This window comes from Lathyrus oleraceus, chromosome 5, assembly GCF_024323335.1.
Source record: "Lathyrus oleraceus cultivar Zhongwan6 chromosome 5, CAAS_Psat_ZW6_1.0, whole genome shotgun sequence".
NCBI classification, from domain to species: domain Eukaryota; kingdom Viridiplantae; phylum Streptophyta; class Magnoliopsida; order Fabales; family Fabaceae; genus Lathyrus; species Lathyrus oleraceus.
The window spans coordinates 571,599,049-571,609,497 of NC_066583.1; positions in this window are offsets into that span (position 1 = coordinate 571,599,049).

A 10,449-nucleotide genomic window follows, 5' to 3' on the forward strand; every position below is an offset into this window, starting at 1 on the left:
CATAGAAACTTTGGATGTACCTTCATGAGTAACTTCAATAGTTTTCCAAGCCTCATTAGCACTAGCGCAATTATTAATGATTATGAAGATATTTTTGTCGACTCCATTATAAATAAAATTAAGAGCACAGGAGTTTTCAAGCGCATCTTAATCTTTGTCAGGTATCCAATCTATGCTGGGCTTCAAAAATTCAAATTTGTCTTCAGCTATGATCTTTGGTGGAGTCCATGCAATGATGATTGCTTTCATGGTCTTGTTGTGCATGGACTTAAGAAAAGCAACCATGCGAGCATTCCAATAGTCATAATTAGTAACATCAAAAATTGATGGACGATTAATATATCCTTCTTCTTTGATATTGTCCATCTTGAACATAATTGATTTAAAACCCTTGAGCTCACCCAGCCAGAACATGGTGCATGCTCTGATTCCAATTTAAATTATGTTCGGTCAATAAAAAGATGTCACTCGCAATGTTGAGACAATGTGTGAGACAATATAATCTAAAGGAGAAATGAACAATAAAATAAAATAAATAACACAGATAATTAGTAACATAGTTCGGTGCAACATCATCAAATATGTCTAGAAGATTGTAGTCCAACGAAAGAAAACTCACTAATTCAAGTAGTCAGTAGTAAATGTTGGTCTCATTCGAACTCTCTGAGTTCATTGTCATTTTATTAATACTATTTGTGAATTTCAACTTAGACTCCTTCTGAATCTGAGATCCTCTCACTTTCATTCAAACACTCTCCAAAATATTTGCCAAAAAAAATTATAAGTATAGTAACTCAAATCATAGTTACATACCAAATATTATATCCTTTAAAAATAAGAAAGACTCTAAGATAAAATATCACACAAGAGAAACACAAAGACTCTACTTAGACACAAATTAAAGTGCTCAAAATAATTCTTCAAAACATAAGCCAGTCTTCAAACAAGGAGAGTCATCTCCTTAAATAACAAATACAATCTAGCAGGAAAAACACATGAGAATTTGATCAAAAGCAATATGAATCAGAAAACAACATATCAAATCTTCTTTAATAAAACAAAATCCAAATCCCTTAAATTAAATCATATACAATCAAAATCTTCTTCAAATATATGATTTAATAGAATCTTCTTTAAATTATTTTGATTTAAATACTTCTTCAAAACGAAATCTTTGCAAATTTTTGGAACAAAACCGAAACAAAATTTAAAATAAATACATAAATGATTCAAGCTAACAAAGAGCACGAGCACCAGGGAGAATGAAAGACAAGATATTTCACAGTAAATCAATGTTGCTTAAGAGCGCAATTATCGATTGTGTTTTTACCGTGTTTTCACTCTTTCCAAAGTCACCCTGTTAGAGCTTCTAGGATATTTATTGTGAAGTGCCGTCTTTTAGTTTGGTAGCGTTCTCATATTAAAAGAGCGTTCTTTACACATGAATCAGAAGAAAAAATATTAATAATTAACTGTGTAATATATTATAATGTTTGATAGAACCTATTTTAGAGTTTTAAATAAGTTGTATCGATATTTAAAATAAAATAAAATTATATCATAGATCTTTTAAGTTATTTTAAAAAAAAAGAGATGACTTTTTAAATTTTTTTATAATAACTTAATCCTTTAAATTATTAAACATATGAACCGTTATCCTATTTTAACATAATAAATGTGTTAATTATGAATACAATTATTTTGAGTGATATGAAAATAATGAAGTGCAATTAGAAATACAACCGGCACACATTTTAAATGTTTAAAATATAAGAAAAAGAAAGTGATAATCATATAATAAATTAAATTATTAAAAAAATCTTAAAGAACTAATCTGTAAAAAATAATAATTTAAAGGACATATAATATAATTTAGCCTTAAAAAAATAAAAATAAAAATTATTTATATAATTAAGAAATATGTAATAATATAAAAATAAAAGTGAAATCGTATTCAAGTAAATATAATAAATATAAGTGCTCTAATAAACTGCCTAAAAAATAAAAAAATTAGTCAACCAACTTGCAATAACATAGGTCAAGAGTTCAACTTTTAACAAATTATTTGTTATGACATATTCTCTGAGTCATTTATAATCCCTGGTAAATTCTTAAAAAAACTCAGTTACTAAGAATTCTTCGTGTCACCCCAATTAAATTTGACATTTCTATAGTTTCATAATTTTAAAATTATTTCTGAAAGAATTTGTAACAAATTTTCATATGAAATTTTTGATTGGTATATCAGAATTTTCGATGATATTTTTATAATTTTCGATATACCATGATTTTTGAAATTTACATGAATTTAAAAAAATGTTATCGGAAATTATAAATATTCTATTTTATATTAAAAATTTCAACTAAAATAAATTTTTTGATGGTTCATATTAAATTAAAAAATATATATATTTTTTAACATTTTTGGAAAATTTAAAATTTTTGATGAAAATTTGAAATTTTCCGATGAAAATTTAAATTTTCGGTAGTATATCAGAAATTTCTAAATACCCGCTAATGAATTTTTTTTTGAAAAATTTCGGTATTCTTAACATTTTTTATCGAAAATTTCCTATCAAAAATGAAAAATTAGAAAAAATTTCAATACATACTATAAATTTTCGGTAAAAACAAGTAAAATTAAATAAAAAAATTCTAATTTTTACAAAAGATAAGATGATAAAAATACTTTAAATAGAAAATCTCAAATTTAATAAAAAACTGTCAAATTAAATATTCATAAAAAATTTAATTAGGAGATTAGAATCGACCTTATTATTTTATCGGATTCTCCGACAAAGACTACTTTACGTCAGAATGGAGTAGAAACTTCATACATATAACATAATTAAAAAAAATAGAGATAAGATAAATAATGCGGTATAATTCAAAAAATAGATAAACTTGAAAGTCAAATATAAAACCATATCTTATTTTTAAAATTTTCAAATCAAAATATTGCATCACGGTTTTAGTAGCAAAAAGGCATAGTGAGACATCTCATCTCATATATCAACTTGAGTACAAAAAGTTATAGAAGAATGCTGCACTTTCTAATTCCTTTATATCTTTGCTTTCATCCTTTCAACCAATAATTAGTCAATATTTTCTTTTCTTCTTTATCTTTGTCAAAAGAAGTGGTGGCACAGAGAGCAGAACAATTGTATACCAATAGTATATAGTATATAGTAGGGTATGTGACTAGTAGAGGTTATGGAAGCATCAAATAATCCATACGTTACGTGCCTCACACAACACAACAACTTACCACACTAATTTGCTACGCTAAGAATCTGCCGTCCTTTTTTCCTATAATTTTATTCCGCAAACTTCACTGTTCACTGAACCTTTGCTGCGAATGCATATCACTTGCATATTATACATCACTCTCTAGATTCTCCTTTCTACTAAGCATGCACTTGAATCTAATTGATATTTTCTATTTTCAGAAAAATATCAATATTGAAATATATATATATATATATATATATATATATATATATATATATATATATATATATATAATTGTGATTATTTTTCGTTATTACGATCTGTGTTAAATGGAATAAGTCTCGTTTGGTCACTATTTGGTGATCAATAAATATATAGATATATAATTTGGGTTATCAAATGAGATTTGTAAAAATCTTTTTTAGTCACCTTGATGATTATAGGAAAAAAAGAAATTTCATAAAAATATCAAAAGTTGGCCGTATGGAATCACGTTTTTCTCGAAAAATCCAATTTCCTGTACGGAAATTTGGAAAAATATGGAAAAGTCAAAAAATCATAAATCGGGTGGCAACGGTGGGAGGCGGCGAAGGCGGACAGCCGCGATGGCGGTCCAGCGACGACACGATAAGGTCAGAAAATTTCGGACATTTTTTGAGTTTTGAAGTCTCTTCTTCGACTTTCGTGTAATATTGGAAATGATTACGACCTTTTTTATTAGATTCAATTTATTTTTGAATAAAATAAAATATTTATGTGTTAATATAGTTTCCATTTGAAAAATGTGATAGAAAGAGAAAAATATATGACTTTAAGAGTAATAAATTGAGATAGTTTTTAATTGAAATATTATTGATGCGATGATTTTCTTCGAGGCATTTATTGACGATATATGGTTCATACTCCAGACCTATATTTGATGGATAATTATTTAAATAACTTTGGATGATTTATACTTATTTGGGTGAATTGTATTGTTTGACTACTAGCATTCTCATGCATGCATATATATATTGGAGTTGGGTCAGACTTCGGTCTATTTGGTGGTCTTAGATCTATTTTGTGGGATTGTTGATCTAGTAGAGAGACCAGAGGCATATTTTAAATCTATTTGGTGGGGATCGTTGGTTCAAGTGAGATACCGAAGACCGTGGAGGAAATCGGTAACATACCTCTGATATCCATAAAACTTGGTATCACATGCATATAGGTGAAGGAGTTGATGCATAATAGCATTGCATATGTCGAGAATGATATATGTGTTTGTATTTGTGTATGTGTTTGTGTACTAGTATTATCGTTCTATTCATTTATCATCATGTTCCTAATTTTCATCGTTATTATTTGTAAGTGTATTCTCACCCCTTTATTTTTTTGGATTGGTTTTGTCCAATGTTGTACAAGTAATCAACATGAGTGATAAAATGTAATGATCGTGAGATGGCTTTGATGCCCTCTTAGCATTTTTTTCATTTAGTCGAATAAATGCTCTAGTCTGTAACGCCGGGGAGTTAGGTGTTTGTATTTTCATGTATTTAGTTGTAACTCTCTTTTAGAGTTTTCAGAGATGTTTTATTCAGACTTATGATATGTTTTCTTTTACCTTCTATTGTGAATTATTTAGTTGCATGTTTATGTATGAGAGTTTTGATGAAGTAACATCCCATGGATGAATTTGTCGTTAAAAAATAAAGTATGGGGGTTTAGGGTGTTACATAGTGGTATCAGAGCAGGGCGGTCCATCCGGTTAGGTTTTATTGATTATGTTATTTCCTAGTGTGTGACTAGTGTTTGAAAACTGTTGATACAATGTTTCTTCTAACGATTATTTGTTGATATACAGAGGAATGTCTGAGAGAAACGACTGTGCTATTGTTAAGGCTCTACAAGCTATGGCTCAGGTGATAGGGCAAGCATAACATGCTTTGTAGGCTCAATAGAACAATCAGGCTGAAGGTGGTGAGGGTCGTGGACTGAGCAAATTCTAGAGGAATAATCCTCTGACATTTAAAGGGATGTATGATCCAAAAGGGGCGCAAACTTGGTTGCAGGAAATTAAAAAGATATTTAGGGTTATAGCTAGTACTGATGCTCAACAGGTTCTTTATGGGACTCATATGTTAATTGAGGAAGCAAAGTACTGGTGGGATAATGCAAGACAAAGATTCCAGGCTGCAAGTGCCATTGTGACTTGGGCTGTATTCAGAGTTGCATTTATGGAGAAATACTTTCATGCAGAGGTCCGTAACAAAAAGGAGATAGAGTTTTTGAATCTAAAATAGGAGAATATGTTTGTCGCAGACTATGCTGCCAAATTTGAAGAGTTGATCAAATTCTTTCCATATTATAACGGAGTTGATGCTGAAGAATCCAAATGCATCAAGTTTGAGAGTGGATTTCTCCTAGAGATTAAGTAGTTTATCGGATATCAGAAGATCCCCCAATTTCCAGTGCTAGTTAACAAGTGTCATATTTATGATGAGGACAACAGTGCAAGATCTGCCTATTACAAAGTGTCAGTGATAACCAGAATCGTAGAACGTCTTATGTTGTTCCAGATGGTAAGAGTAAAACAGAAATTTCAGCAAAAGAATAATAATATGAAGAGTCAAAGTGGGGGAGGTGCTGCTAGTTCGATCAAGTGCTTCAAATATGGTGTACTTGGTCATCGTGCGTCAGAGTGTATTGCGGTGACATGTTACAAATGTGGGAAATTTGGGCATAAGGCTAATGAATGTAAGATTGTTGGATTAGTTTGTTATAATTGTGGAGAGTCTAGTCAAATTAGTACCAATTATCAGAAACCTAAGAAGACGCAGGATGTCAAAGCTGGTGGGAACGTTTTTGCTCTCAGAGGTGCAGAGGCCTCGAATTCTGATAATCGTATTTGAGGTACATGATTTATCAATGGTATTCCTTTGATTACTATCGTTGATATGGGTGTTATTCATTATTTTATATTTGCTGATTGTGTGAAAAGATTAAATCTCATTGTGTCTATTATGGGTGGAGGCATGATAATTGATACTCCAGCTAATGGGTCGGCGACTACTTATTCAGTTTCTTTAAATTTCCCCTGACGATATTTGGTAGGGACTTTGGTATCGACTTGGTATGCTTACCGTTGAGTCAGCTTGATGTTATTTTGGGGATGAACTACCTAGAGTTCAACCATATCTATATCAACTATTATTCCAAGGCAGTGTTATTTCATGAGTTTATGGAAGAGAAAGATCCTTTATTCATATCGGCCAGTCAGATGAGAGAATTCTTGAAAGATGAATCCCAAGTGTTTGTGATGTTTGCTTCTTTACAAATAGGAAGTAAGACATCAATGGTTGCTATACCTGTAGTGAAATAATTTCTATAAGTATTTCTAGAAGATATTAATGATCTACCGCCCGAGAGAGAAGTTGATTTTCCCATTGATCTAGTGTCGGGCACCAGACTTGTATAGATGGCACCTTATAGAATGTCTCCAGCAGAATTGGATGAATTAAAGAAACAATTAGAAGATTTGCTTGAGAATAAATTTAATAGACCAAATGTGTCTCTTTGGTGAGCTCCGATGTTATTAGTCAAGAAGAAGGACGACAATATGAGATTGTGTGTCGACTATCGCCAGCTGAACAAAGTCACTATTAAGAATAAATATCCTCTTCCCATAATCGATGATCTTATGGACCAATTGGTTGGAGCATGTATACTCAACAAGATAGATTTTAGATCTGGCTATCACCAGATCCGAGTGAAAAGTGAAGATATCTCGAAGATTGCTTTTAGAACTTGATATGGTCACTATGAATACTCGGTTATTCCGTTCAGAGTTTCTAATATATGAATTGAAATTTCCATCCTTACCTGGATAAGTTTGTTGGGGTTTTCATCAATGACATCCTGATATATTCCAAGTCAGAAGAGGATCATGCAGAGCATCCGTCTTGTGCTTCAGGTTCTGAATGAGAAACAGTTGTATGCCAAGCTGTCTAAATGTGAATTATGGTTACATGAAGTTAGTTTTCTAGGTCATGTAATTTCCAGTGGTCGTATAACGGTGGATCCTTCGAAAGTAGATATATTATTACAGTGGGAAACTCCGAAGATAGTTATCGAGATCATAAGTTTCCTTGGACTAGTCCGTTACTATAGGAGGTTCATCGAGGGTTTTTCCAAGTTAGCCCTACCTTTGACTCTGTTGACCTGAAAGGGTCAAGCATTTGCATGGGATATCCAGCGTGAGGAAAGTTTTAGAGAACTAAAGAAGAGGTTGATTGCTGCAAGGTACTGGCTTATGCTTCTCGACAACTGAAAGTTCATGAGAATAATTATCCTATACATGACTTAGAATTGGCTGTAGTGGTTTTTGTATTGAATATTTGGAGACATTACTTATATGGCTTTAGGTTCAAAGTATTCAGTGATCATAAAAGCCTTAAATATATTTTTGATCAGAAGGAGCTTAATATGAGGTAGAGGAAATGGTTAGAGTTCTTGAAGGACTACGACTTTGGTCTGAATTACCACCCCGGTAAGCCAATATTTGAGTCATAAATTATTTCACATGTCAGCTATGATGGTGAGGGAACTGGACTTGATCGAACAATTCAGAGATATGAGCTTAGTATGCAAGGTGACTCCTAGTAATGTGAGATTGGGCATGCTGAAGCTTACCAGTGGTTTCCTCGACAATATCATAGAAGGTCATAAGCTAGATATAAAGTTGGTTGATCGAATATCTTCCATTGGTCAGGATGAATATGAGGATTTTAGAGTTGACAAGAATGGTCTGTGGAAGTTCCGTAATAAAGTATGTGTATCAGACGTGTCGTGCCTGAAATGTATGATTCTTAAAGAAAGTCATGGAAGTAGATTGAGTACTCATCCTAGGGCTACTAATATGTGACAATATCTGAAGAAAATGGTTTAGTGGTCGGGTATGAAGCGAGATATTGATCAGTTTGTTTATACTTGTTTGACTTGTCAGAAGTCAAAGATTAAGCATTAGAAGTTGTCTGGTTTGATGCAACCATTGGATATACCTGTATGGAAGTGGGACGAAATCTCAATGGACTTTGTGACTGAGTTGCTGAATACTCCGAGAGGGAGTGATTCGATTTGGGTGATTGTTGATAGGCTAACTAAATCGGCTCATTTCATACCGATTAAGATCAGTTTTTGTTACAGAGGTTGGCTGAAATATACATTAGTACTGTTCTGAAGCTGCATGGAATTCCGTCGAGTATAGTTTCCAACAGAAATCTGAGATTCACTTCTAGGTTTTGGGAGAGCTTACAGGAAGCTCTGGTTACTATACTGAGGTTGAGTTCTACCTATCACCAACGTTCAGATGGTCAGACTAAGAGGACTATCCAGTCTCTTAAGGACTTATTGAGGGCATGTGTCTTAGAGCATATAGGTGCTTGGGACAACTCTCTGCCACTGATTAAGTTCACATACAATAACAACTACCATTCTAGTATCGCTAAGACACCTTTTGAGGCTCTGTATGGTAGGAGGTGTAGGACCCCCTTATGTTGGTATGATTCTGGAGAGAGTGTTATACTTGGACTTGAGAATGTGCAGCAGACGACTGAGAAAGTTAAAATGATCCAAGAGAAAATGAAGGCATCTTAGAGTAGGCAGAAGAGTTATCACGACAAGCGGAGAAAGGATCTTGAGTTTCAAGATGGTGATCATATTTTTCTAAGAGTCACTCCTTTGACCGGTGTTGGTCGTGCTCTTAAGTCTAAGAAGCTTACTTCTCGCTTCATTAGACCATATCATATTACTTAGAGGGTTGAAGTTGTTTCCTACTGTGCGACTTTACCCCCATCTCTTTTAAAACTGCATCATATTTTCCATGTGTCACAACTCCAAAAGTATACTCATGATCCGTCTCACGTAATCCAAATGGACGATGTGCAACTTCGGGATAATATGACTATTGAGGCATCACCTATTCAAATTGAGGATATAGAAGTGAAACAACTACGTGGCAAAGAGATTGTTCTTATGAAGGTTGTTTGGGGAGGACCTGTTGGAGGTAGTATGACTTAGGAGCTTGAGATCCGGATGAAGGAATCCTATCCGGACTTATTTTCGCCAAGTAATTTTCGATGGCGAAAATCTTTTTAAGTGGGGGAGGGTTGTAACATCCATAATTTATTTTAATATTTTAGTTAAATATTATGATATTTGATTTCGCGTGTGGTATGATTTATTTTGATTAATGGTGTTATTTTTGGTGATTTTGGTGTTATAATGGTATTTTGGTAATTTAATAATTACTGATATAGTTGAGTTGAGAACGTGGGATTTAAGAATTAGAATTATTTGAATTATTAGTGATAATTAGTTAATTTTAAGATATTTAATAATAATAGTAATAATTAGAATTTTATGAACTAATTATAATATTTTAATTAAATATTTATTTAATAAAAATATTTATTTAACTGGAATCTTTTGAAATAATTATTTAGAAATAAAATGTATGATAATATTTTATTTAATTTAGAATAATTATTTATTTGGGATTATTTTATTAATAATAAAAAGGGAACATATATTAACGTTAAAACTTTTAACATTAATATTAGAGGGTGTGGGAGTAAGTAGAAAGTGAAATATTAAAATGAGAATAACTGGAACTATAAAATATTAAAATAAGGGCGAGAGATAGGTCACGAAGGAAATTCCAAATTTTGTGAGAAGCGTCACATCCGATAGACAAAGAGGAGAGCTTTGAGAAGGGAGAGGGAGAAACGTCAGGACTTTTGTGAAAGCTTTTTGATTAAGGTAAGGGAGTGAGGGAAATTACTTACTATAAGATGAATTTTAGACAGCAGGATGATGAGGATTCCTTTACCCTCTCATTAGCGCCAAGGATTTTAGTTTGTTAACCCTATTTTGTATTAATTATTCTCATATGTCTGTATTTTGGCTAAATTGGGTTTGCCTAACCCCTTTGGTCATGAATCGTATGATAATATCTCATAATGTTAAAATTATGAATTTGGTGAAATATTACGGTATGTGACCAAATGAGATAAGTCCCTGTTGGTCATTGTTTAGTGATCGATATATAATTTGGATGACCAAATAAGATTTTGGAAAATCTCTTTTGATCACCGTGCAATGAAATTGATGTTGATATTGCTGTAAATTGTTGATGATTATAGGAAAAATATTTTTTTTCATAAAAATACCAAAAGCTGA